At 46.5% G+C, this 26614-nt stretch overlaps 1 protein-coding gene across 2 annotated transcripts in view; it reads right to left on the reverse strand.

The window, feature by feature from the left end:
* Nucleotides 1-26319, reverse strand: part of TEAD1 (TEA domain transcription factor 1) — a 267977-nt gene extending 241658 nt beyond the window's left edge. Inside the window, exons 1-2 of one of the 2 annotated variants that reach the window (XM_060606045.2) lie at nucleotides 25823-25935; nucleotides 25071-25217 (exon numbers count right to left, since the gene is read on the reverse strand). The gene's annotated coding sequence lies outside the window, so the exon portion shown is untranslated. Of the gene's footprint in view, nucleotides 1-25070; nucleotides 25218-25822 lie in introns of both variants that reach the window. The other variant, XM_060606043.2, reaches the window with a different exon arrangement.
* Between the last annotated feature and the right edge of the window lie 295 nt (nucleotides 26320-26614).

Below are 26614 nucleotides of genomic sequence, written 5' to 3' on the forward strand. Positions count from 1 at the left end.
AATAAATAAACGTTAATTTTTTTAAAAGAAAAAAAATAGATATCAAAACCTGTGACAGAGCTACAGTAATTAAAGCTCCAGGTAGATAATCAAACAATATGAATTCAGTGTCTGGACCCATGGAGAAAAGATTCAATGAACAGTGTCGGGACAAGTCAAGCATTAGGTACAAAAGTCTAGATTCCTTACGTCACTCTTTATACACCAAATAAATTCTAGACACACTCAAGTATGTAAAGTATGACCTTTTTTTTTAAGTAGAAGACTTTCTTCCAATTATTTCAAAGTAAGAAAGTCTGCACGCAAATGAAAAACCTAGAAGCCATAAAGGAAGAGTTGATAAATCTGCTCTAAAATTAATTTCTGCATGGAAACATTACAGAACAAGGAAACCCAAAAGGCAAAAGACAGCCCTACAAAGTGTATGTGCAATTACCCATCCCACAGTCTCCTGGTTTCCCTGAGATGTTAGCTGTGTTTCTCAAATGGTATTGGACTATTTACCTGGAATCTTATTAAAATGAAGATTCTAACTCAGCAGGCCTGGAGGTGGGGGAGGGGAGGAAGGCTCAGATTTTGCTAGTCTAACAAGCTCCCTGGAGATGCCAAGTAGCTAAATTTTATGGAACTTTCCTAGTTAAAGAGACCTGGGGCCAGAATTAAGAGGGACTCAGATACCTTAACAAGAATCACTTGGGAAGGTTTCAGAACACTGGCCACCCAAGCATCACCACTGGCCAATCTGACTTAGAAGATCCAGGGTGAACAGCAGGAATCAGTATTTAAAACAAACAAACAAACAAACAAAAACTCCTTGTGCGACGAAGACATTCGGCCTGGTTTGCAATCCAGTGGACAGATCATCTGAGACCACTCCAGCTCTTTCTGTGCTCTGAACACTGCAGAGAGACCTGTCTGAACTGATAGTTTAAGATTATTCCTTTCCAAGGGCACCTGGGTGGCTCAGGCGGTTAAGCTTCCAGCTCTTGATCTCGGCTCAGAGAATGATCTCACGGGTTCGTGAGTTCGAGCCCCGCACTGTAGGTGCGGAGCCTGCGTAGGATTCTTTCTCTCCCTCTCTCTCTCTCTGACCCTTCCCTGCTCATGAGCATGCTCTCTCGCTCTCTCTCTCTCTCTCTCTCTCTCTCAGAATAAATAAACTTCAAGAAAAAATTTTTTTTAAAGATTATTCCTTTCCTGTCCCCAGACCCCACCTGCTTGCCCTCCCCAACCCCCATGTCACCCTTCTGTAGCCTTGTCCTAACACATTCTACTCCCATGGCAGCTTGGAGAGCACACAGCAAAGGAGGCCTCCAGCATGATTCAGCAGCACCCCGGGCACGGTCTGCCTGCTTGCTCTGTGACCCTGGGCAAGCCTCCTAACCTCTGAGACCCCACTTGCTCATTTACAAAAGCCAAGTTGTTATGAGGGCTAAGTGAGTCAACCTACTGAAAGAACTATCTGAACTGTAGAGCTTCAGATGAACATTATTTTTGATTAAACATGGGACTTTTGGGAACGCACTTCCATAAATCCGCCCTCCTCGTATCCACATCCCGATAATGTTCCACCAAGCTTCCCCTTCCCACTACCTCTCAAGTTACAGGAGGAAAAAAAAAAAAAACCTCTCCAGGTGTCTACTTTCTAAATATACAGACTAAACTTTATGAACTGAGTAGAACGTAACATGTCATATCAAGCCTAAACTCAAAACGGCTTCAACTCTGTAAAGATGCCAACAAATACTGCATATACATCTGCTAATGTGCAGGACAAGGATTTCCAGAACAAATTCTACCTTCTTTAACTGCTTCTACTTTGTCGTTTCTAAATGTCTTCCTCCCTGCTCGTTTATACTGCTCTCCCCGCCGCGCCCCCCCAATCTGGAGAACAGTAGCGGAAGCAGGCATTTAGTACCTGACCCCATCCCCGAGGGCACACATTTGGTCTCCTCAAGAAGGCATTTGCCATTTCATCCATTTGCTAACCCAACGAATTTGGAAGATTCCCCGAGAAGAAGTTTGAAGCACGTGCACAATGTACACATTGGATTTATCATCAGGAAGCATTTGCCAAAGGCCACGGACAGCATGCTTTCCACACTGATGAGAGACGGGAGGGGAGGACGTGAAGGGTGGCGCCACCAGGCAGGACACTCAGGTCTAATGACACACCTGGCTTGCCTCTTTCCAGATGCTCAGCCAACCAGATCATCCCAGTGCCCTGGGGTATGACGGGGAAAATTCCTCCTCACCTGCCACGTTTGAATGAAGCATCACACAACCTAAATCCACAGGGCATACCAAGCAGGAGAAAAGCCTAAGGAAGGCCTTGAAATGTTCCAGTCGGAGACACAAGTTAAGGGGTAACCCTTATTGTTACTACCCAGTTAGCCAAACACCTAGGGAATAAAATCAAGTTCCGTCAGACCGAATCCACACTGGAGAACAGGGTCCAGAACATTAGCCCTGCATGGCAAGCCAAGCAGAAGCCATGTGCTGCCACAGTTAGCTGCCTTTGTGAGTAGGGCTTCTCCAGAACACCACACGGGGCCTATTTCCCAGCAAACTAGTTGGCCAGAGACCATTTGGCTTCAATTAACAGTAACCCACTCCCACTAACCTAAGGGGGTGGGGCGGGGGAGACAAAAGATAGAACATGGTTCATTATAAGGCCAAGGGGTCTATCAGCAGACCCTGAATAAGGCCAAGGGGTCTATAAGAAGACCCTGAGTCAAGATCTGCAGCCAGCCCTCAGGGGAAGTGGAAACCAAGAAATGGAAAACCATCCACAAACGAGACTTCCCAAGGTCTCTTGTCTTCCTGCCCTGCACAACTGCTTTGTTCTTTTCTCTCTGCAAAGCAGTTTTATTCCATGCTTCTCTGCACCCGTGAGTCAACCCCCCAATTAGATTTTCCCTGAACTATAATGCGAACATGATAGTCAAACTAGGATTGCTGTCCCAATCCCAAAATATTCAGGAGACAGTTGAACTCAGCTTGGGGGAGATGAACTCCCTTGATCCAACTATCAGAGGGAAGGTGGGTAAGCTGGTCTGACTGCAGAAGGTATCTCCGTGTCTGGGACAGTTACAACAAGTAACAATACAAATGACAGCTTAATGAACTCTGACCTTTGTTAAAGCCACAAGGTTTTCCAAAGGTACCATCTTGTCTCCTTACCCTCACTCCAAGGAAGCACAGCTGTACAGCCAGATCCTCAAATAACAGATAAGTGTCTCCTTTGTAGCTTGCTTGTTGGTTGCTTGGGTCGAAGAAAAAAAGCATTTTGTTGTTATCAAATGGGAAGTTATTTCTGGTTCTTCCTTGTCTCTTTAGAGGAAGGTTCTCGGCAGGAATCCTGCCTGGAAACAGGCAGAACCTGGCCAATACACGAAAATGTCCCTGGGATCATGAATGCAAAGGTGGGTGAGAGAGGCAGCCACTGCAGGGATATTCGACACACACATACACAGAACTGACGCTGTCTGGGGCAGACACACTAAAAGTAATTTTCCATTGGAAGAAACTGCGCAGTGTAAAGGTTAAGCAAGGCTCGCTCCTTCCTCCCAAAAGCCGCTGGGTTTTTCATAAAGTAGCCCCAAAGAGTCCATCAGTCGGGGTCTATTTCACCTAGGGCAACAAACACATTCCTCACAGATCACGGGCTGCTCTGTGTGGTTGCTAATAAGATAATCTGTTACAGGAGGCTTACAAATCCATTTACATTGATTTTAATTAATGAATCAATCCCTGGCCTTGAACAACTTGGTCCAGCGACAGTAAGCAATCCAGATTCAGTCTGTACTCCCAGCCTGAAATTTACATCAAAAAGAAGTTAATGCTCAGATCGATGAAGGACAAATAAAAATAATTGGGTTTGTATCTCTCACAACATAAGGAAAAATATCTTGCAAGTTTAGACAATAACTCTTACTGCGTTAATAAGAGGAATATATTTCCAGTGGTTTCCTAACACACTCACCTAGGACTAAGGGTCTTGTTTTGTTTTCTTTCTTACAAGCCTGAAATCTGGAAAACCAAAGGCTGATATTATGACTCTCAGTCAAACCTCTAAAATCAAAACGAGCGTAACTTTCTCAACAGCTTATCCGAACCTTTCCAGTCTAGACTGAAGTTGAACCGAGAATTACCCAAACACAAAATACAAATGACAAGTAAGAACAAAGTGGCACTCACCAGCCTGGCTGTGCTCTGAATCAGCCATGCTTCATTAAAAAGGCAGGCAAACTTTTGCATTTGCTTTTATTTTATCCTTGACAAAGGCTGAAATAGAATTTGACCTTTCTGAGTCATTGCCAGCCATGAATTGGAAACAAGCTCAATCTGAAAGACAGCATCAGTGTATGACTGACTGCTCATCACTTCACTTTTCCTTCTTCTTTTTCCTCATCTCTTTCACAGAGTTTGCCTGCCCACTCTATTTTTAGACTTCTATCAGAACTTCCAAGGACTCCGCATATACCCAGTGGGAAAAAAGTCCAAGTTCAGTCCCATTTTCTCACAGCTAGCCAATACCAATTAGCGTAGGAAAAGAACAGAGGAGTTGATAAATGAAAATGAATCACACTCAATTTTAACTTTTTTTTTTCAAAATCGGAAAAGTCCATAAGTTCACAAGCAAAGCATTAAATTGGCAGAGACACAAACCTATGTCTGCTCTGACTTCGGAACACAGAAAAGTACGGACTGCTCGGGAAAGAAGAGAAATTCAAGTTGCAGTGAACCCATTACATTGGGAGATAAGGACTTCATATTCCCCCTTACTTTTTAAAACATTTAATAAAATAGTTATTGAGCCGATTTTGAAGTCAGTAAGACTGGCCTGAAAAACACTGCAAAAGGATTTAAAAAAAAAAAAAAAAAAAAAGACCCGGTTTATAAGGAAGTAAACTGCAAGGGAAAGCAAGAGACAAGCCAGAGCTCGGGCTGGCTGGTATGGGTGTGTTCTCTCCTCTTTCTTTCTTTCTTTCTCTCTCTCCTCCCTGCCTCCACCCTCCCTCTCTCTCAACCCAGAGAACAAAAGAAGTTGATACTTCAGCTGTACATATGGACTCCAGAGCTTTCTGCCTGATGTCTGCTTCCATGCCCACAAGTTTGAGGATTCACTGGAACATTAAAGCTCCTTGAAACATTCGGCTTGTGTTTGCAGGGGCATTTCAGGGGACCCAGCCCACCGCCCTCCCTGGCTGAGGTGCACGGTTGCACAGCAGAGAGGGTATGCCAATGCAGCCTCACATTCAGATCAAGACCACAAATTATAAACAGTTTCAGTAAATTGACTTGAGTGCCTTTGTTCCTCAGACATACATCTTCCTACCGCTTACAAAGGCAGGCAGCAGAACCTAACCGCCAATGCGACTACAGCCAGGACTGGGAAAGGAAGTTATTGAAGCCTGGATTTCCTGCTTTTGCTTGTAGCCAAGAACTATGAGGCTTGTAGTGGTTTCAGGAACTGACTCATCTAATGATTCATGGATAAGATACTGCTTTTAATATGTTTCTGACCCTAAGACTCAGGAACTTCAAAACCAATCTGAACCTATGCTTCACTCTTATTTGCAAATGAATATTCACAGAAAAATAAACAGGAGGACAATGGTTAATGAAGTAAAACATCACGCCAATGGCAGGAAAAGTGGTATGTGGACATCCCATTTGAAGCCATGATCAAGAGCCTGGTCTGTGAGCTAGGACTTGAAGCATCCAAACTTCTCAAAAGTGGGTAACAGGTGGGATAAGGTTTATTTTTAGATGTCATTGCCCTAGATGTAAAAATAGATTTAGCACAGCAATATTTTAATTCAGGCGCATCTGGGGTTGCGACTCTAAATACCCAAGATGTGAAGAAGCATGTAGCTCTAGATTTAACCATTAGAGTTACAAACCAGGGAGAGAGTTCAGGGTCAGCTGACCGATGAGTAATGGGTAATAAAGGGGTCCTAGTGGAACTCATTCTCCTAAATCACCCTCTGCAGAACTCTGCAATTCGGGACTTCTACCAACCTCTGCTGCTGGACATTATTCTCTTTCCCCTGCTGCACACATACGCACACATGTGTGTACAAACAGACAAATGGGGAAGGGGACACACACACACACACACACACACGCACCCAGTACTGAAGAGCAAAGCTCTCTAAAAGTACAGAGTCAGGAGCTGGCACCTTGGCTGTTTCCCATGATGTCCTCATGGATCATTCGTCATCAAGAAGTCCTGCTAGGGGGCAAGTTTTCAATCCTCCCCTGCCCACCAATCCCTGGGTTTTCCCTTCCCGCGGGGGAGGGCATCAAACATAGGACCAGTTTCAGGGGTGATTTTCAAAGAGTGTACGGGTTTCAACACAAGCCCAGCCACACAGAGGGAAAAGGAAAAGAAAACAACAATGTAGGCGAGGGGGGGGCGTGGGGGTGGAGGAAACAGCGAGAACAGTTGACCAGGCAAGGCCAAAGTGCAGGGGCCGGCTGGCAGGCGCTGCTCGGTGGGGCTCCTCCAACAGATTTACTGACATGACGTCAGTGGCTCCAGTCCAGCTTTTTCTTTGGTAGCTTTTACCACTAGCCTCCTGAAGCCTCCACTATGTCAGGGAGCCACAGGACCACAATGAAAATTCCCTTTGTGGAACCGAGTTTACCTCGGGGCACAGAGGCCTGCCTGCCTATGAATTACAGGGCTCCTTGCCCTCTATGCCCATGGAGGAAAGGGGAGGGAAGAACCCCTACAATGCGGTACATTGCTTTAATACAGAGGAACCATTAAATGAAGCTCACTGCCTTCAAAAAAAAAAAAGAAAAAAAAATGAAAGTAAAAATGGGGGGGCATATCTAAATGCATATCCAAAATTTCACAGGCCAGGACGCTGATTAATTTCTCAGGGATGTCACGAATGATGATAATTTCAGGATTATTCACTCATTCTGTTGTGTGGCTGTGTTGGCTGGTCTGTGAACGCACATGGCTTTGTTTCATCAACAAAACAAACAAAAAAAAAGTATTACTGAAGCTGAAAGTCCAGGCCCAAATGGACCCTCTGAGGAGAGCATTCTAGCTTCTCTTTGAAATGAGCTTTTAATTTTCTTGTAATTTTTTTTTCCTCAGTCACATTCTGCAATGAACCAACATGGGCATCAAAACAATTTCCAAGAAACAAAGATAGGGATTACTAAAAATAAGTCTAACAGCACTCACTTTAGGCTTAGAGGCTTACTCTCAGGTTCCCACAACAGCACCACACTTGCTGTGTTCTAAGGACTCCACTGCATAAATCTGCCTAAAACCACACCGCTTTAACATTTTTTTTTGGCTTATGAAAATAATGTATTAGTGATAAATTCTTTAAATGACCAAGAGATTAAATATGTTCTATTTTAAACACTTCAAGACAGCAAAGTACAAAACTTAATTCAACAAGTATTTATTCAAACAGATGTGTGTAAATACCCCAACAATCTCATCAAAATAGAGCCTGCAGTCTGAATGGCTCCGAAAGGTAATAAGATAAGGAATTTCTCACCTTCTGGTTATTTAAACAAGGACCAGAACAAACTATCGGGTAGGCATGACTGAGGGCAGTGACTGAAGTCTTCTGTAAAGCCTAAATTAATGTGAGCTTTGGCCTTCATGAGGAGTGTCAAACCATGAACTGTCCCTGGGGAATTCTTTGATTTGGCCTTTTTCTTAAGGGAGAAAAGGACAAGATGACAAGCAAGGGTGTGGAAATATGACTGAGAGCCAAAGGGGCCAGCATGAGACAAGTGTGCAAGGACAGGTTTTACCTTGGGTCAACGCGTTGACGTGGAAAGCGGGGTCCATTTCTGAACAAGGTGGGGATGAGGGGGAGCAGAGACCCCAGCGTCCACACCGTAGCCTTGAAATACTGTTTTCCGTTAAAAGGAACCCAACATCCCGCAGAAATGGTTCATTCTGTCCAAGAACACAGCAAATAAATGGACAGCAGGAACCCACTAAAGAAACTCCAATTGGCCAAAGATGGTACAATCTGAATATCAGAGGAGGAACTACAATGTACCCAATAACTTAAAAATCTATGATTGCCTAGTGATACTCAAACAAAAAACAAAACCAGAAACCTGCCTTTCTTGTACAAACTATACACCAGGTTAACCAAATAACTGATAAGAGAAGTTTCTCTATGTAAGAGTATTCTAGCTCACAAACAAAGAACAAGAGGACTGGAATATGAGCGGTTTATAAAGACCACAAGAAATAACAGATACAGGCAGAGATGAAAAATCAATGGCTGTTAATATCACAAAGAGAGAGACAACTGGACATTATAATTATGTACCTCTTGTGGGAATACTAGTTATGAAATATTCTTGTCAGGGCACCTGGGTGGATTAGTCAGCTAAGCATCCAACTTTGGCTCAGGTCATGACCTCGCGGTTCCATGGGTTTGGGCCCCAAGTTGGGCTCTGTGCTGACAGCTCAGAGCCTGGAGCCCCCTTCAGATTCTGTGTCTCCCTCTCTCTCTGCTCCTCCCCCCCTTGCACTCTCTCAAAAACAAAAAACAAACAAACAAAAAAAAAACCAGACATTAAAAAAAATTTTTTTAAGAGAAAAAAGTATTCCTCTCAAAAAAAAAAAAAAATATATATATATATATATACACAAACCTGAACCAGATGGAGCTGATAGATCTAGATTCCCGCTTATGGGAAAAAACAGGATTGTGGAACACGACACACGGCACCCTGAGAATGCAAATGCAGCTATAAAATCCAGAAGGAGGGGAACTCAAGACAGAAACCACAAGGCTCTTGTAACACATCAATTCAAGGGGAAAAGTAAAGGAGGAAAGAGAGGTGTCTGAAGAGTTTTAAGAAACACAATAACCAAACACAAGCTGTAGATCTCCTCTGGATCCTGACTTAAACAAACCCAACTGTGGGAAACCGTTGACGAGACAATCAAGGAAATCTGAAAAATGACTTTTATAGATAGAGATATTTTATATTAAGGAATTATTTTTAAAATGTGATGATATTGCAGTTAGTATTTTTCTTTCTTAAGGAGTGATAGTTTTTAAACACTGGAAACTTTACAGATGTAATGGTATGACATCTGGGATTGCTTCAGAATGGAAGTCTAGTGGGAGAGGAGCCAGGCATTTGGAAGAAACAAGAATGACCATGAGTTGGGGCACCTGGGTGGCTCAGTCAGTTGAGCACTGACTCTTGGTTTCGGCTCAGGTCATGATCCCATGGTCATGGGATCGAACCCCACATCAGGCTCTGCGCTGAGTGTGGGAGCCTGCTTAAGATTCATTCTCTCATATTTTCTCTCTCTCTCAAATAAAGAAGAATGGCCATGCGTTGATGATTGTTACTAAGTGATGATGGGACACAAAGGCCCTCTACTGTACTGAATTCACCCATAATAAAAAGTCTGACCAATCTGAAATAAAATACAGTAAGACACGGGGTGCCAGGGTGGCTCTGTCGGTTGAGTGTCCGACTTTGGCTCAAGTCAAGATCTCGCGGTTCGTGGGTTCGAGCCCCACATCGGGCTCTGTCCTGACAGCTCAGAGCCTGGAGCCTGCTTTAGATCCTGTGTCTCCCTCTCTCTCTGCTCCTCACCCCCTCACACTCTGTCTCTCTCTCTCAAAAATAAATAATTTTTTTTTTATTTTAAATACAGTAAGATACTATTCTTATCCCACTCCCTCAGAGAGAAAAATGCTACAGGAAGAGGTACTTGGCACTCTAATTTTTAGCTGCTGGGTGACAGTAATCACAGTGGTCAACAGCCACTAACACTTATGGGACACTGCCTTCTCTGTCAGGTGCCATCCTAAATCTTGCTGTAACCTGAGAAGAAGGCACTACTGTGTCCATTTTACAGGTAAAGGAACTGAGTTTCCAAAAGATTAAAGAGGTTGCCCAAGGTCAAAGAGAGGAGTAGGAGAAATGTGTGTAATTCTACAAGTTCATGTAGTTATCAGTTATGTCTTTTCAAAACAGGAACAACTCTTGAGAGTGCTGCTAACTCCATAAGCCAAAAAAGATTCAGTGCTCTCCAGGGTTAAAGGTACCAGAATCGATAAATGGGGCTTTTCTGAGGGCCATTTTTGGTGAACCTTAGGGAACTGCAGGGACAATTTCTAAGATCTCCAAGTGACAAGAGTAGAAGATCACGGGTGAAAAGTAGAGGGCATGCACACATGTGCAGATGTGTGTCTGTGCGTGAAAACGTGGAAGCAAAAGCGAAATTGTCTGAAGGGAGAAATACCACAGAGCAGGAAATCCAGCAAGAGTGGAGGCTGGGAAAAAGCTTAAAACTAAAGCCAATAGAGGAAGATGGAAAAGCAAATAAACGCGTTCCAGTCTGACTGGTCCCTTCTGGCCGGGACAAAGCCCTCAGAACCTTGGGGGGAGGTGGGGACCGGAGGCAGGGGGCTGCAGAAACTGTTGGGGAAGACAATGCAGAAGCTCACTGTGGGCCATTTGCCATATTCCATCAGGTCACCTTACCATATTATTATTTTCAGTTTTCAGATGAGGAAACAGAATAAATTTACCTGAGATCACACACCCAGTAAGCAGGACTGGAGCCAGAACCAGGGTCTGACCTCAAAACCATGCTTGTTGGCTACTGTGCTACACAAAGAGAACTACACAAAATTAGGGCAAAACCAAAATGGCCAACGGCGGAAGAACCCAAAAGGCACAGGAGCATGAAGATTCCAAGAAAGGAGTGGGCCAGTACTGGGAAGGAGGGAAAGACGAGAGCACAGAGCCCAGAAATTGGCCACCAGTGGCCCCAACTTGCCCTTTTGGACCAGAGTCACCAGAACCAGGTGAAAAGGAGAAAAGGAGGATCAACCAGCCCACTCTCACTAAAAACCAGCCAAGGTGTCAAAGATGGGTAGCAACCCCATTAGCAGTCCCATTTTGAAGACCCTAAGGTCTTCTTCAGGGGCCTTATTATTAAGGGCTCTGAGCAAGCCCATTAACCCTTTCTTCCCTCAGCCTCTGCCACTGCTCCCCACATAGCCTAAGGTGTGTTTTTCAGGTGGTCACCTGGGCGGGGAAGGGAAGGAACTGATCCCATCTCCCAGGTTCCCAAGCACCCTTGCTAACAAGGAGTGAAGTCAAGGTTGCCTGCCTAAATCCTACCCCCGGCATAAGGCCATTTCCATATCCAGGCCTTCAGGTGGGGAGGGGGGCGCTGACATATTCTGACAGCCTGCCAACAGAGCACATTCCAAAGAAAAACCAGAGAAACTGGAAGGTCCAGTCCTAGGCCTCCAAACAGCATCAGTGGCCCTCCACACACACACACACACACACACACACACACACACACACACACACAGCAATATGGATCATCAACCCACGCTTCCAAACCATATCAACCTCCCCTCCACACACACAATACACACAAACACAAAGGAGTTCAGATCAACCCAGTCCCCAGGAGCCTTACCCTCTCATTTTCAATGGCCAGTATACCCTGAGCACTGAGGGGTACTGAGTCCCCATAGTCTTTTTGTTTTGTTTTGTTTTTTTTAATATTTATTTATTTTTGAGAGAGAGAGAGAGAGAGAGAGAGAGAGAGACAGAGCACGAGCGGGGGAGGGGCAGAGAGAGGGAGACACAGAATCGGAAGCAGGCTCCAGGCTCTGAGCTGTCAGCACAGAGCCTGATGTGGGGCTCGAACCCATGAACCGTGACATCACGACCTGAGCCAAAGTCGGACACATAACCGACTGAGCCACCCAGGCACCCCTGGAGTCCCGATAGTCTTTTGAGGACTAAACCCAAAAGACAGAGGTGACTCTTGCCCCTTCTCCAGAAGACAAAACCGGGTGAGACAATTCCCTGATAAAAGGCTTGACAGAGTCACACCCAACTTTTTAGGACCTTAGCCACACGTTTGTTTGGAAGACAGAGTAAAACAGGTCACCAAGAACACAAAACAAAGGTATTGTGTACTTTATTTACCTTTTCTGCACAAATACACCAAGTGAGGGGAAGCTTACCTCTAATTTCAATGTCATAATCTATCTTAACTCCATTCAAATGCCATAATAATAAAACCTGACAGGTGACTTAATATGCAATCTTTCTGGCCTGGCAGCTGAGGAGTCACAGATCAAGGAACTGGCTTCAAACACTGGCCCTGTTACACGGTCACACTGGCTGTGTGACCTTTGGCAGGGAATTAAAACCTGTCTGAGCTTCACTTTCTTCGACTACAAATGGAGCTCTTAGGTTTAAATGAGGTAATGCTAAAGAACGGTCTTAAGACAGAACCTGGCCAGTCAGCCTCTTCCTTACCCAAACTCCCCCAGAGTGGCCCGGGAATTGGGGCACCCAGCAGTATTGCTCCTGGTCCACATATCCAGCCTTTAGGAGGGGTGTCTGGGGTTGTGTATGGAATGACACCGATAAAGACGCAGTTCTCCAGGACCTTTCTGCCTAAGGTTCTCACATTTTATCTCTTTAAAGCTCAGCTCGAAAGCGGGCCAGGGCGACAGGTGGCCCAGCACTGTCTTCCCAGAGAGGGAAACCAAGATTTTCAAGTGACTTGCCTGCCCAAGGGCACAAGGGAACTAATGGCAGGGGCTGTCCAACCGTGCCTTCTTTCTACACAGCTGGAAGTGGAGGGACCAAGATCCTGGCCCCTGGTGGACCCTCGAAAATGCCTTTGCCCTATGAATGGCCCCGACAAGGAAACAGTTCTCCAAGCTCAGGCCTGAAAGACACCACAGTGGGCTGAACACCTGCCCAAGTTACTGCCTAAAGCGCATGACAAAATAACTAAGTAAACAGTGGTGTCAAAACAACCACCTGGAACTGAGCAGTATCGTTACAATTACTTTTGGTTTTAGGCAAAATACTAAAATGTCTTAAATTCCACTCCACTTGCCCTGCCTGCCTTATATATTTAGGTACATCAGAGGACGTGATCCCACAGTCTCCCAAAGAACAGACAAGCAAGCCTGAAACCTAAGAATGTCAAGAGTACTGAGACCACAAGTCCTAAAATATAATCTGAAATTCCCGAATTTCACACAATACAAACCTTTCAGAATTCCACTGGGAAAAACTTCTCAATTAAACTTCGCTAGTCTAAAAGGAAATGAACCAATGCTGAATCATTCCTATGAATGGACACTTTTTTTTTTTTTAATACATTATGAATTGATCTACAGAAGAGCAGAGGGTTTGAAGCAACTTGGTTAAATGCAACACAGATTTATAGGAATAGCTCCTCTACTGTAGCTCTGGTCTCAGAAACAGCCTGGGACAGACTTTCCAGATTAATTCTGTCAGGAGCTCAACCCCTGGGCACAAGGCCCCCTGTCCAAGATAGGCTCTCCATTCTGCTTAATTCGAGGAGGTCACCCAGTTTCCTCAACAGTTTCCTAACAGTGAAATGACTGTATGTATAGTTTATCATCCAAACGGGGCATCTGAGAGTAAAAGAGGGTGCTATTAACTACTGTTTACATACAGACAAGAAGCAGGACTGTATCAGGCAAGCAGTTACATAGCCACAAGAAACAGAAGACAACCATTTACAAAATACCAATGGATAAAAACTGCCACAAACAGTTATTAGGAGGAAGACAGGGAGCATCTCATGGGAGAACAAAAAAACAAGACCAAATTACAATTAAGAAAAAACTGGGCAGGGGCGCCGGGGCGCCTGGGCGCTTCAGTGGGTTAAAGTATCCGACTTCAGCTCAGGTCATGAACTCGCAATTCACGAGTTCAAGCCCTGTGTCTGGCTCTGTGCTGACAGCTCGGAGCCTGGAGCCTGCTTCGGATTCTGTGTCTCCCTCTCTCTCTCTGTCCCTCCCCCACTCATGCTCTGTCTCTCTCAAAAGTAAATAAATATTAAAAAAAACAAAAACAAAAACTGGGCAGAGCAGAACCTGAAAGTTGGGGTATAAATTAACCTGACTCTGGGTTCTTTTCTTCCCTGCTTAAGACAATTTACAAATCAGATTCAATACTCGACTTGTGGCCTCAGGTGACTTTCGAGTGTCTCTTTCTCATGATCTCCCAGTTTTTCCTTGTTGGTATTTATTAAGGTCTTGGATTGCTTCTGGCTTCAAGTGTAAGCCATATGGGCAGTCAATGTGGCCAACACGTATCAGTAAGGAGCAAGTCATTCCGCATTATTGAGATTACTTTCTTTTTTTTGTTAAGTCTATTTATTTTTGAGAGAGAGAGACAGCACGAGCAGGGGAGGAGCGGAGAGAGAGAATCCCAAGCAGGCTCTGTGCTGTCACAGCAGAGCACAATGCAGGGCTCGAACTCCTGGACTGTGAGATCAAGACATGAGCCAAAACCAAGAGTCGAATGCTTAGCCAAATAAGCCACCCAGGAGGCCCTGAAATCACTCCTTCTAAAGTAACAGCATCCAGGGCGCCTGGGTGGCTCAGTTGGTTAAGCATCCAATTTCAGCTCAGGTCACGTCTCACAGTTCATAAGTTCGAGTCCCGCATCGGGCTCTGTGCTGACAGCCTGGAGCCTGCTTTGGTTTCTGTGTCTCCCCCCTCTCTGTCCCTCCCCTGCTTGCTCTCTCTTTCTCTCTCAAAAATGAATACACATTAAAAAAAATAAAGTGAAAACATCTTACATCTTAGATACTTCTAATGGGTACCTGAAGGCCTCTCACTATAAACCAGCAAACAGGCAAAAATGTAAACTCATATTAGGACATCACTCTGAGTATCAACCTTAATCATCTGACCAGCAAAACAAATGCAAATGCAAGGTGGGGCGTGGGAGGGGCTCCAAGTGAGTACAAAGTTGTTCAGTGCGATAACGAGATTCAGCACTGTATTGATTCTATGAGATAGAAGTCACATACCATAAAATCTACCTACCCTTTAAAATTATGTAATTCAGTGGCTTTTAGTAGACTTACAGCTTGTGAATTGTCTTTAAATGTGCCTCTCTCCTCTCCTCAGCTGTCAGCCTGCCTATCTCCAAAAGCCTCTATCCCCCGGCCAAGTCCACTCATCTCTCTTAACAATCTCTAATTTTAATTTTTTAATTTCAAGACTGGGGAACCAGATTCACTCACACACAGTTCTGTGTGACCTGGTTAAGAGGCAGCAGGAAGAGATGTCAATAAAATGCTGGTGGTCCCAAGCCCAGGCTCACACAAAGCAATCTTACCTGCTCAGACCAGTCACAGGGAGTGGCCCAAGTCTTAAAGCATGGGGACACGGACACACCCTGAAGCGTAGCTGGCTATCTGAGCACAGCAGGACCAGCTTAGGGCACAAGACTGAGACCCGCCAGCTTCCAGAAAAGGTCCAGCTCATCTATCCAGGAAGTGCCTGGGTACTAACCCAAAGAGACATTCATCTTAGACTAACAAACATTCTCCTTAATATGCAAAAACACTGGGAAAACGATGGATGGGCTGCCATTCCCACAAGCGTGAATAACTCTGTGAAGTATATTTAAGGCCCACAGACAGAAAGGAGTCTAATAAAAGGGGCAAAGACTTCATCTCAGAGCTTGGAGCACGAAGGTGAACAGGATGGTCTGGGTTCTAAAAGTGCTCACACCTGGGACTCTGGCCTGCTGAGCTGCCTCTTACCTCAACTTGCCCACAACCCTTCAGAGTAGGTAGCGTCAGCCCCATTTTCCATGTGTGGAAACTGAGAGCAGAGAAGTTAAGCAACCTGCTCCCAAACAGGTATTAAAGAGTGCAGTGGTTGCGGGGAGGGCAGCCTGGCTGGCTCAGTCAGGAGAGCATGCACTCTTGATCTCAGGGTCGTGAGTTCAAGCTCCACGCTGAGTGTGAAGCGTACCCTAAAAAATAAAGTACGATACCAAAGAAAATTAAAAACAAACAGTATAACGGGGGCAGCAAAAGGAAGGGCAAGGTACGTCTCTGCCTCTTCCTTCACACCTGAAGCTTGATCCTTTCAACCTCCATGGGCGATTCCTCAGTGGTTTCCCCAGCAGGTCCAGGGCCCCAGGTATAATTTCTCTGTGAAAACATGACTTCCATTCACTCATCTCAGAGACCTTTTAGAAGCCAATCCCAAGTTAGAAGCGTGGCTTCCACGCAGCAATCTAAGAAAGAGGTTTCCTTTCGGTGCACGAAGGCGCACCCCGCTACCCCCCTTTGGAAGCATTTCCATTTAATTCAAACTACCACCACTTGGCAAGGAACGACCTCACCTGTTATATATGTACTGATGGGTTTCCTCCATCACTTCTTAATAGAGGAAATACGGTTCAATGTGATTAATGGTCTCAGACCTCAGCCACTCCTGGATTTGAATCCATTTGCCTGAGACCTGCAGTCCAGCTCTTCAAGTAACTCTGCCTCAGCCTTGGGTATTCCTCAAGAGTCACACTGTCAGGCTGCCCTGGCAGGAAAGCTGTGAAGACCTGACATTCAGAAGAACACCTGAAATGCCTATTTACCAAGCATGTATTCCGTATCAGACATACAGGAGGCATTCTACTGAAACTCAGGGATGAGGACACCAAGGCTCAGAGGGTAATTTGTCCAAGGCCACAGAACCAGTAAGTAGCTGAGCCAAGGGTCCAACAGAGGAGTGTCCTACTCCAACCAAACCTGTGGGTTTGTTTTTTTTTTAATTTTTTTGAGAGCGCATGCGCACAAGCAGGGGAGAGGGAGAGAGAGAGAGAGAGAGAGAGAGAGAGAGAGAGAGAGAGAATCTTAAGCAAGCTCCACGTTCAGTGCGGAGCCAGATCCCATGACCCTGGGATCATGACTTGAGCAGAAATCAAGAGTCAGACGCTCAACCGACTGAGCCACCCAGGCGCCCCTCCAAATCTGTGCTTTTAAAACCACATTATTTTCCTGCCTTTTTCCAAACCAGAATCCAGAAACTTCCGACTCCCCTTGTCAACCAGGTGCCTCCCCGCTTTCTTCCCTTTTGCTTCCTCCAATTAATTCTTCAAGCCAAGTTTCAGATCTGTAGGAGCTAAAGATTGGCAATACACCTTTTCTCGGGGTTGAGTTCAGTACTCTGGAGAGTACTTCAGGGGGTCCTTTGTTTTCTACTGACTCAGCTCCGCTCTGCTCCCAAAATGGCATCTGGCAACACACACACACCCCAAAAGAAAAGGAAAATAAAACCCTTTCCCTTCAAGCCCCAACTCCAACACCACTTCCTCTGCAAAGGGTTCCTCGGTCCCAACCACTGAGGGACACGGCTGTTTGCATGTTATCGAGAGCACTTAGACAACTGAGCTATTTTCCCTTTATTCTGGTGTTAAACAAGTAAATTCATGCTCCTGAGAATGACACATGCTCAAAAAGTGAAAGCCCCTTCCTGACCCACTCCCTCAAAACAACCCCTGTCTATAATATAAAGATCCCTCAGATCCTTTTGGGTGGAGATGTAAACGTGTTTCTTCAGCATTTCCTCAACTCTAAGACACCATTGAGTGTAACATGCAGCGTGATTTCTAAGAAACATTGCTATGAAACCAACCGTGCCAGAATGCTGCCTTATCATTCAGAAATCGAAATTTCATACATATTGAAACTTTTTTTTTAATCACATGTCAGTCTTGCACATAAAGAGGAAAATAATAAGCAAAGTAGGTTAGGTAATATATACCTCAAACAGCTTCTCCGAGACATCAACACCCATGCTTTGGCACACACGACGACCCTCGTGACAAGAGCATCCTAACGAGCGCCCCACAACGGACCCCCGAATGCTCTTCCCCCCTGCATTCTTTGTACAGGCTTTGAGGAGTGTGTGCAACCACATACCAGGTCAGGACCACTGCCTGCCCAGCCACGACTGTGAGACACATCCCCACCCCCACGGTGTTCAAATATAAAACATCGCATCTTAGAACTCACGACATACAAAATATACACAGCTTCCCCACCAGATTGTGATGATCTCTTTACAGGCCTGTTTCCCTTGCTAAACTGCAAACTTTGCAGGGACATGTTACTGCTCGCCATTCTCTGACCACCTTTTACCGATCACCCAACCCCTGGCACCCAATAGCACCTGTAAATGTTCAAATGTCCAGGGGCAAGTAGCGGTTCGACACAAAACTGGGAGCATCTGGATTTCAAAGTGCCCGAGGTGCAAGGAAGACAGAAGAAAGGAACGAAAGGCACGTGCGGCTTAGGCTTAGCGGCAGCTGGCTCATCTCTGGGCTGCTGGTAGGATCACCCTTCCCATCCCCTCCTGCAACGTCAGGGATACCACCTGAGGAGCTCCATGAGCAGTCCCACTACCCAGAAAGTAAAACCGCTTCTGCAAGCCGCCAGACAAGAATTAGCCCTGAAAAACCCCTTGCCAGCCAGCCTGACACACACCTCACCTCTATAATCACATCTGGAATCAACCGCTACACTCCCAAGGGGTAACACACACAGAGTTAGGAGGGGTGGCCAAATTTAGTCTGACCGGGCGTGAGGAGAAGCGTTAAGAGTATCTACAGCAATGGTTCCCAACTAGAGGTGGACACCTCTATGGACCTCTTAAATGCACAGCAACTTTGCACCGAGCCCAGCCTTCCTAAGGCTCCAGGGGTAACGTCCAGACTGTTGAAAGATTCGTGAAGGCCGCAGTGCACATGGCAGGTAGGAACACTGGTGGGACAGAGGCTCCCTGGGACGGGAGTGGAAAGAGGCTGACATGGACTGGAGTCAGGATCATCCTGAATTAGCCATGCAAAAGGATCTATGGACAGTGAACTACAAACCCAGAAGTCAAAGTGTGGGGATGAGCGAGAACATCCAAGGAGGGTGTGTTGGGAAAGGTGCCCGACAGTCTCACCCTGCTTCCCTGGTGCCTGGCACGTGTCGGGGGCACAAATGTTTGCTGAATAAGATTCACGTGGCTGATCAGACAGACTGATGAACACCCTCAAATTTCCACACAGCCACCTACTGTGTGCAGAAATCCCGAGCCGGCTCCAGCAACTGAGGCAGGAAGAACCCCCGTCAGTCCCCTCCTGGCAGGGTAGTTTTGCCCAAGGTCCCCTAAGACACCTGACTAGAACTGTTCTAGAAGCCATTCCCTCTTTAACAGTTCCCAGTTAAAAAAAAAAAAAAAAGAAAGGAAGCTGCTTCCTCCCTCCAAATCATAGATGACTCTTCTCCTGGTTTCCAGTTATATAGGCATTAGTCATTTTTATATTTTATGATTAAGGTAAAACTCCGAGGGGAAAGAATATCGGGGGAGGGTCTTTTGAGCACACAACAAAACTAGAAACCTTTTATCAAAGAAAGCGCAATATCGGCCTTCTCTTAGCTCTCCAGCGTTTAAAACAAAAGATTTTGAATTATGGGAATTTCTCCGCTCTGCCTGCAAGAAAAATGCTATTAGGTAGCTTGTCTTCCGTTTTTCTCTCAGTGAAAACACCTGAGGAGGTCTTCCAACGGTTCTAGATTACAGGACAGGGCTGCTGTCCCCTCAGCTGACGGGGTTCTAACTCTAACCACCGTGGTCTCCCAAAGGCTGGGAGATGAAACGGCACCCCACGGAGAATGGGTTCAAAGAGATTCCACCAAAGGAAGCTTGGCTCACAATGGTTTCAATGGTTCGCAATCAGTTCGCCCCCAGGACATCTTCAGCCACGGGGACGGGTGATCTGAAAACGGAGCATATCAAAATGCTATTGATAAGCTAAATTACCAGACAGCTTATCTGAGGCCCACATCCGCCATATGGTGCCCCAACTTCTGCCGCCTGTTGCTGCCGCAACAATAGGCGCGCCTGCCCAGAAAGCAGCTTCGGACAGAAACCCGGCAGCAGCGGCATGTGGGGCGGCTACTGTGTTTACATTTTATTTTGTGCCATTAGCTCCGTGCCTCCCCCGAACCCCGTAGAGACCAGAAACACAGCACACGTTCAATGTCAAAAAGACGCGTTACCTACAGGCCACGCGCGTGCACGCCGCGCGCGCAGGTATACATCAGGTGAACAGAACAAACCAGATGTCAACCCCAGAAATGGAGCTGCCTGGTGGGGGAGGGCGGGTCAGGCAGGCTCCCGGCTGGAGCTCCAAGCAGACAATGCACTTTTCTCAAAACACTCGGGCGGGCGGGCCTCGGGGAGTGGCTATTTAAAACACTTGGCTCCTTTTATTTCACCACCGTGGAAGTGAATTCGGCTCTTAAGTGCCAGAGCAAATGAAGTCATTTGGTTTCTGCGGGCTCCCTTTGCATTTCAGCAGAAGTCAGGCTGGACGAAAGTCGGAAGGTCCAGCTGAAGTTGTTCTTTCTTCCAATTAAAATTGATTCCACAGAGGATTTGGCGCCTGGGCTTCATTAGCTTTTTTTTTTTTCTTGGAAAAGGCACTAAGCTCATAGAAAATTTAAAGGACACAAGACCGTGGAATGAATGCTGTCAAAGATGACTCCTGTCACAGAATGCCATCAAGTTGAGATGCAAAGTCGAACAAATGAGGAGATCACCTTCTAAAGGCTTGGTTGGTATCACAGCTTAATGGGGATTTTCGGCAAATGAATTCGTAAGATTTCCGCATTTAGTTTCTTTCTACTCTGTAAAGAGGTTCCTATCTTCACAGAGGTTATATCATTAATGGTAATAAAATATTCACTTATTTGGTTTATCTATTTGGGCAAAGACACTGGTCTTCAAAGGGAACTCAGCAACACACAGCATCTGGTTATGCAAAAATGTACAAGATGCAGGTCTGGAAACAGGGCAAAGCAAAAAGAAAAAAAAAAGACAGTCAACCTAACATTCAGATCTAGTTATCTATTATGGAAAGGTGCTCATCTCAACCCCCCCCAATTACCAACACCTTAGCAGACAACATTCTCGGATGAAGTTTTCAAATTTTCTTAAACACTCTCAGTTTAAAAAAAAAAAAAAAATCTCCTTTCAAGTTAAATGGAGATTGCACTTGAACTCCATCCAAGAGCGGAGCTGAACTGAATTATGATAATTAGAAAGCTGTGCCTATAAAAAAGCGGCGCAGTTCATGCATTTTTTTTTTAAAAGTTCATGCCAGAGAATATAAGTTCAATATGTTCTCACATAATTAACATTTCCCACCATTAGCAGCAGTGTTTCAGTTTATATATCAGTAAAAACAACAGCACTCGTCATTGCTGTATATTCCCAGTCAAGAGTGTTTCAGTCACTTTGCACATACATCTAAATCTGTCAGAGGCCTAAAAGCAACCAGAATTCCCCACTGGAGACGATGGTGGTGCTTAACTTGTTCATTAGTAAGCTCCTTTTTTTTTCTTTTCAACCCATTTTCCAATGCTGGGCTCTGTTCCCCAAACTAGAACTGCTAATAAAATCCTAGGACACAGCCTTAAAAACTAATGTGAAAAGGGGCAGAAAGCACTGCATGAGGATAGCAGATATTGATGGGGAAAGTAAATTTGCAGGGGTGGGGGCAGATACAGCCAGGATGGAGACTTCCCTTGGCCTACCCCAAAATAGAAAAGACCAGCCTCTAGGATCCCCCTCCCCTCTTTCCAATCAGAAGACAGACAAGTGGTTTCACCATTAGCGAGGACTCCCAGACTATGGAAACTACTTTCTGAGAACCCTCCCAACCATGCAAAAAGCCAGTGGACAGAACTTGAGAGCCGAGAGGGACCCACCCTGTAAGAAACACCATCCTCAAAACCCACCCTTCAGGTCATCCCATTCGGTTTCACTAAAATAAAAATACATATTTCAAAATGTTCTTACTAGGCACCACTAGGAAGACTGAATGTATCTGAAGAGGTGACTGAATTTCAGCTAGGAGTTCAAATATGGAATAGGGTCAAGGAAGCTTATGAAGAGAACCTTAACGGGTTGGGGACTCTCAATAGCTCACAGCTTTGAAACAAAAGAAAATCAAAACACTCCAGATATTTCGATCCAAATACTCTACGGTTCCGCAAACTATCCCAGAAGAGGGAAGACTCAAACTTCCCAGATCTCAAAACCATGTAGTAATTACAATACAAGGGGGACTAAACTGCTATTTGTCAAAAAGCCCAACCCTGAAACATTAAGGGCTTCAGATGGACCTGAATTACCTGATTTTATCACCCTTGTGAATATGAAAGAATCAAATGCATCACTGATACTGTTCAAACCTGACTTGGGATCTAACTGAAACACCACCGGGTAATCTGTGACTTCTGCAGATAAAATGAGAAACAGCACCAGGCAGCTATAAAAGATTATTCTAGCTATTGGTCAGTCCCCAATACCAACAGCCCAGCAGCACAGCCCAAGTTTGTCAAAGGGCAATATATTAGCTTACAATATACTTCCCGACCCCGACCCACCCCCCACCCTGAGTTCAGAAGTAGGACACTAGCCTCTGCAGTTCCAGTCACTGAACTCTAAAGAGGAAGCTGCAATGCGTGCCTTTATCAGCAGAAAGGTGGGCTCTGATTTCCCTGCAGTTCTACAGAAAAAGCTCAACGCTTGCTCTGACCAGTATCCTCCAGTCTTTGGGGGAAAAAAAAAAACAGACCTAAAAAAAAGTTTTATGACTAAATGGATCCAAACTGTAGACCCAGCTTTCACTCAGCAGTGTTTTTTTATTCTTTCACAATCTCTTTATTGGGAACAAGTCAATGTGCCTAAAATACAAGCTTAGAAGTGTTACCTACCTACTGTCCACATGTGGACACTGGCTCATACATGCAGTTATCTGCACCAACCTTTTGAGTGATAGAACACCACAATTTTCATTTGCAGTCAGTATAATTATGCTCGCAATTAACATGTAATAATACATGACATGAAAGAAAAGTAATCCCACAGATGCACAGACTCTTGTTCGACCACCACGTCACACTGATCCATTTCTAAAACAAGGAACCTTAAAATATTGTTAATGGCACAGCTCATTTCTTCAAAGGCCTATCTAACATTTGGGACCTACAGTCTCTATTCCTGTTACATACTTTTCTACTGAAGATGTAACAAATATGATCTAGAAAATGATACACATATATTCTTCTTCAGCTGTCCCATTAAGAAATGCCTTCCTATACTTGTTCTGCAGTATCAGAATTCAAAACGCTTTCTAAATCACTGAAGCTCAAGCAGCAAAAAAAACAGAACACCTTTTTCCTTTTGATCTGCTTGTCCTTTTTCTAAATAAAAGGGAACATTAATCCCCAAAGTGAGTATTCAAATACATAATTCCTGCTGTATAAAGACAGAGAGGTAGAGGAAAAGGGAAAGAGAAGAAGCTGACTTCTCCCATGGTGCCCTCCCCCCACCCCCGCCGCCCCGCCCCAAACCTGCCCTTAACAGATAATTAGTTTGCCGCTAGGGCCTAAGCACACATAGTGCCGCAATGCAAAAAGCGCCTCTCCATGAGAAATTTGTTTCAATCCGGCTCAAAGTAAACTAGGTTGCCATCCCTCTTTAAATTAAATTTCATTAAGGATATATGGTGGTGAGTCCTGGTTTATGTTTGGGGAAAAGGGGGGAAAAAAACCCTCCATCAATCTCTCAAGCATGTTCTCTGGATGGAGTTCTATTTCTTACTTTACGAAAGATCACAGAGAGGAGGAGTCTATACAAAGATTCTTTCCTATATTTTTAAAATCTTACTGTCAAGGCAGAGTCACTTAGTTTTGTTTGAAAATTGTAAAAAAACAAAGGGAGGGGGGGAAGATATTAAACTACGACCCTAAAACTGCAGACCAAATAATACTTACCATTAAAGTAAAAATAAAATGGTCTACACACTGGCACTTTTATACCATCAGCAAGAAACAGTAATGGATACAGCTTATCAGTCCATTTTTTTTTTTATATACCAACAACAAATCAAAGAATTATAAACCCTGTTTAAAACCTGAAACCTGAGAGCTCAACACTGAGTTGCACATACAAAATACTAAACAAAAATATCTGTGCCCATTTATGGAAATATTGAGATTAGAAAAATAAGTTTTTCCCCCCAAAACATAATCAACAATTCAAAACCTCACTGTTAACAAAGGTTCAACTAATCCATTTGTCTTTCCTGAGTCACTTTGTAATTAGTTCCACTGTTTCCTTCTGAAGAGGAAAGATTCTTACCAAAGTTGGATTTAAGTCCGGCCCTAAAGATCCTGCTATCTACAAAAGGGCACAAACCCTAGAGTCAAAGGATGAAGCACTAGGCACAGCCTGAGCTATGCTCCCCAACCAGTGCCTCAGAGTACCCTGGCGGAGAAACCCCCGGGCACCACACGCCAGCAAGAGTCACTGCAGAGACAGAAGCCCACACTGCCTGCTCTGATCACATGTTCCACAAGGGATCCGTCTATTCAGGTAACCACCTGCAGGCACCCAGCACACCACAAGCGATCAGACCAGCAAAACTTCCAGAAACAATCAAGGAGAAGGGTGGGGAGGGAGAAACTTGTGGTTGCCCTGAACTGTTAGTGTTCTGCTCCTCTGCAATATCTGTAGTATTTTAATTTTTTGTTTGTTTGTTTAACCATTTTGAAATCTGATAGGTTTTGCAGACCTTTCTGTCCCAGGACCTGGGCTCCCTCCAAGGCACTGTTTTTAAAACAGGCCTTTTTACATGACCCTCTCCTGGAACATCATCCGTCTCTAAGTTTCCAGCGCTTACGGAGGTCAATTTTCATTTCTGCAAATCACAGACAGTCACTTGCTTCTGAGAAGTTAACAAGCCTCCTGAGAAATGCTGGTGGCTGCTATTTCATTGTTTCATAAATATTTTTATACAGTGACACCATTCAGCTTTAAATAAATCTTTAAAAAGAAAGACAATTAAAAAGCAGAGAAAATTATGATCTGGATTTTATTTATTTTCGTGGGAGGAGAATAAGGGAAGTGTGAGCCCTCCATTGTTTTCAACTCTTTTAAAATGTTGCTTCAGTTTTGTTTTTTTTTTAATATACAAATGCATTTTAGAAAAAAGAAACTCATAGAAGTTGAACTTTCTTGAAAGCGGGCCTCTGGACTTTTGAAAACAAGTGTTGCTGCTACGAACAAAGACTAGAAGTACACCCTGATTTTCTCCTCTCCTGGGGATCATTTCTCTTCCAATAAACAAACAAATCCCCCAGTATTTCCTACCGAAGGGAAGTTTTCCAGGGAGAGTCTCCTCCAGGGTTTGGTGGTAACTGCGACTCAGTCTTTTTTGGACACAATGTTTCTGCTGACTCCTGAAAATTTTCCACTTGAATGTGCAATGAAGCGGCGGCGGCGGCGGCAGCAACAGTCCTGGAGAAGCGGCAAAGGCGACCGTGCCTTCTTTCATCTTTGAGAAGGAGCGAACCCCCGCCAGCAGCACGAGTCGGCGCGGACCCCGGGCCGGCCTCGGGGGGTCCCGGCGCCCGGGGTGGGTTGGGAGGGGGGGGCGGTGGGGTTGGGGGGAGGCGGCCGGCTGCGGGCTCCCAGGCGGCGCCGGAGGCTCTCCCCGCCCGCGCCCGCTCCGAACTTCTGACTTCCCCGAGAAAACCGTGCAAACTGCCCGAGGGTGTGAGGGTGTGTGCGTGTGCGCGCGTGCGGGCGGGCGAGGGGGGCTCGGGGGGCGCGGCGCGGCCGGCCGCCTCCAGGGCCGCCGCCGGGGGCCGCCTGTTGCCGCGCGGGCTCCGCAGCGCGCGGCCCAACTTGGCGTCCCGGCAACTCGCGCGGCGGCGCCCGGCCGCTCACCTTGAACGGGGCGCGGGGACCCGGCCCCGGCCCTTCGCGCGCCCGCCCGCCGCACACAAAGCGGAGCCGCGAGAGAAAGAGCTGCCCGAGCGGGACGCGCCGCCGGCCCCCCGCCCCCGGCGCCCCGCGCGCCGCCCGCCCGCACCCTGCATCAGCCCCGCGCGCCAACTTACCTCGGCGAAGGGAGCCGCCGCAGCGCCCGGCGAGTCCGAGGCAAACTTCGGCGCCGGTTCCCCCGCCCGCAGCTCGGTGCCCGGCTCCCTCCCCGGCTCCCGGTCCCCGGGCCGGGCCACCCCACCCCTGCCTAGCACCGCTCCTGCCCCGGGGCCGGCTGGGCGCACTGGGCTGCTGCCCGCGGCTCCGGGCAAAGGCGGACGGGGTGGGGGGGTTTCACTGCATGGCCTGTCCCCGGACGCGGCCGCCCCGGGCCCGGGCCCCGCCGCGCGGACCGGCCCGCAGGGTGGAAGCGAGTCTGCAAAGTGCTTGGTGGGCGCCCGCGGCGGGCGGCGGGGCCGCGGCGGCGGCTGCAGAGGCTCGGCTCGGCTCGGGCGGCGCGGCGCGGCGCGAGCGATGCTAAGAATGTTCGGAATGAGGACAGGAATGAAATGAACGCCAGGACCGAACTCGCTCCGGAGGGGTGGGGCCTCGGTGACGTCATGCGGCCTGCCGCCCGGGGCCGGGGGCGGGGCCTGCCGCCGCCGGTGACGTCATGGGGATTCGGGGCGGGCCCGGCTCGGCCGCCTAAACGTTGGGGCGCGGGCTCCCCCGGCAGGGGCGGCGGGGCGGAGCCTCGCGCCCACGGGGGAGCGGGGCGCGCGCGGGAGCCGCCCTGCCCCCTCCCGGCGCGGGCCTGGGCTTTGTCCCGAGCAGGGCGGGGCGGCGGGGAGGAGGGCGGGGAGGAGGCGCCCGCGCCCGCGCGGAGAGCTCTGGAACCCTGGGTTCCCTCTTCCCGGCGGGCGCCGAGG

The sequence above is a fragment of the Panthera onca genome, chromosome D1, assembly GCF_046562875.1.
Source record: "Panthera onca isolate mPanOnc1 chromosome D1, mPanOnc1 haplotype 2, whole genome shotgun sequence".
Taxonomy (NCBI): Eukaryota; Metazoa; Chordata; class Mammalia; order Carnivora; family Felidae; genus Panthera; species Panthera onca.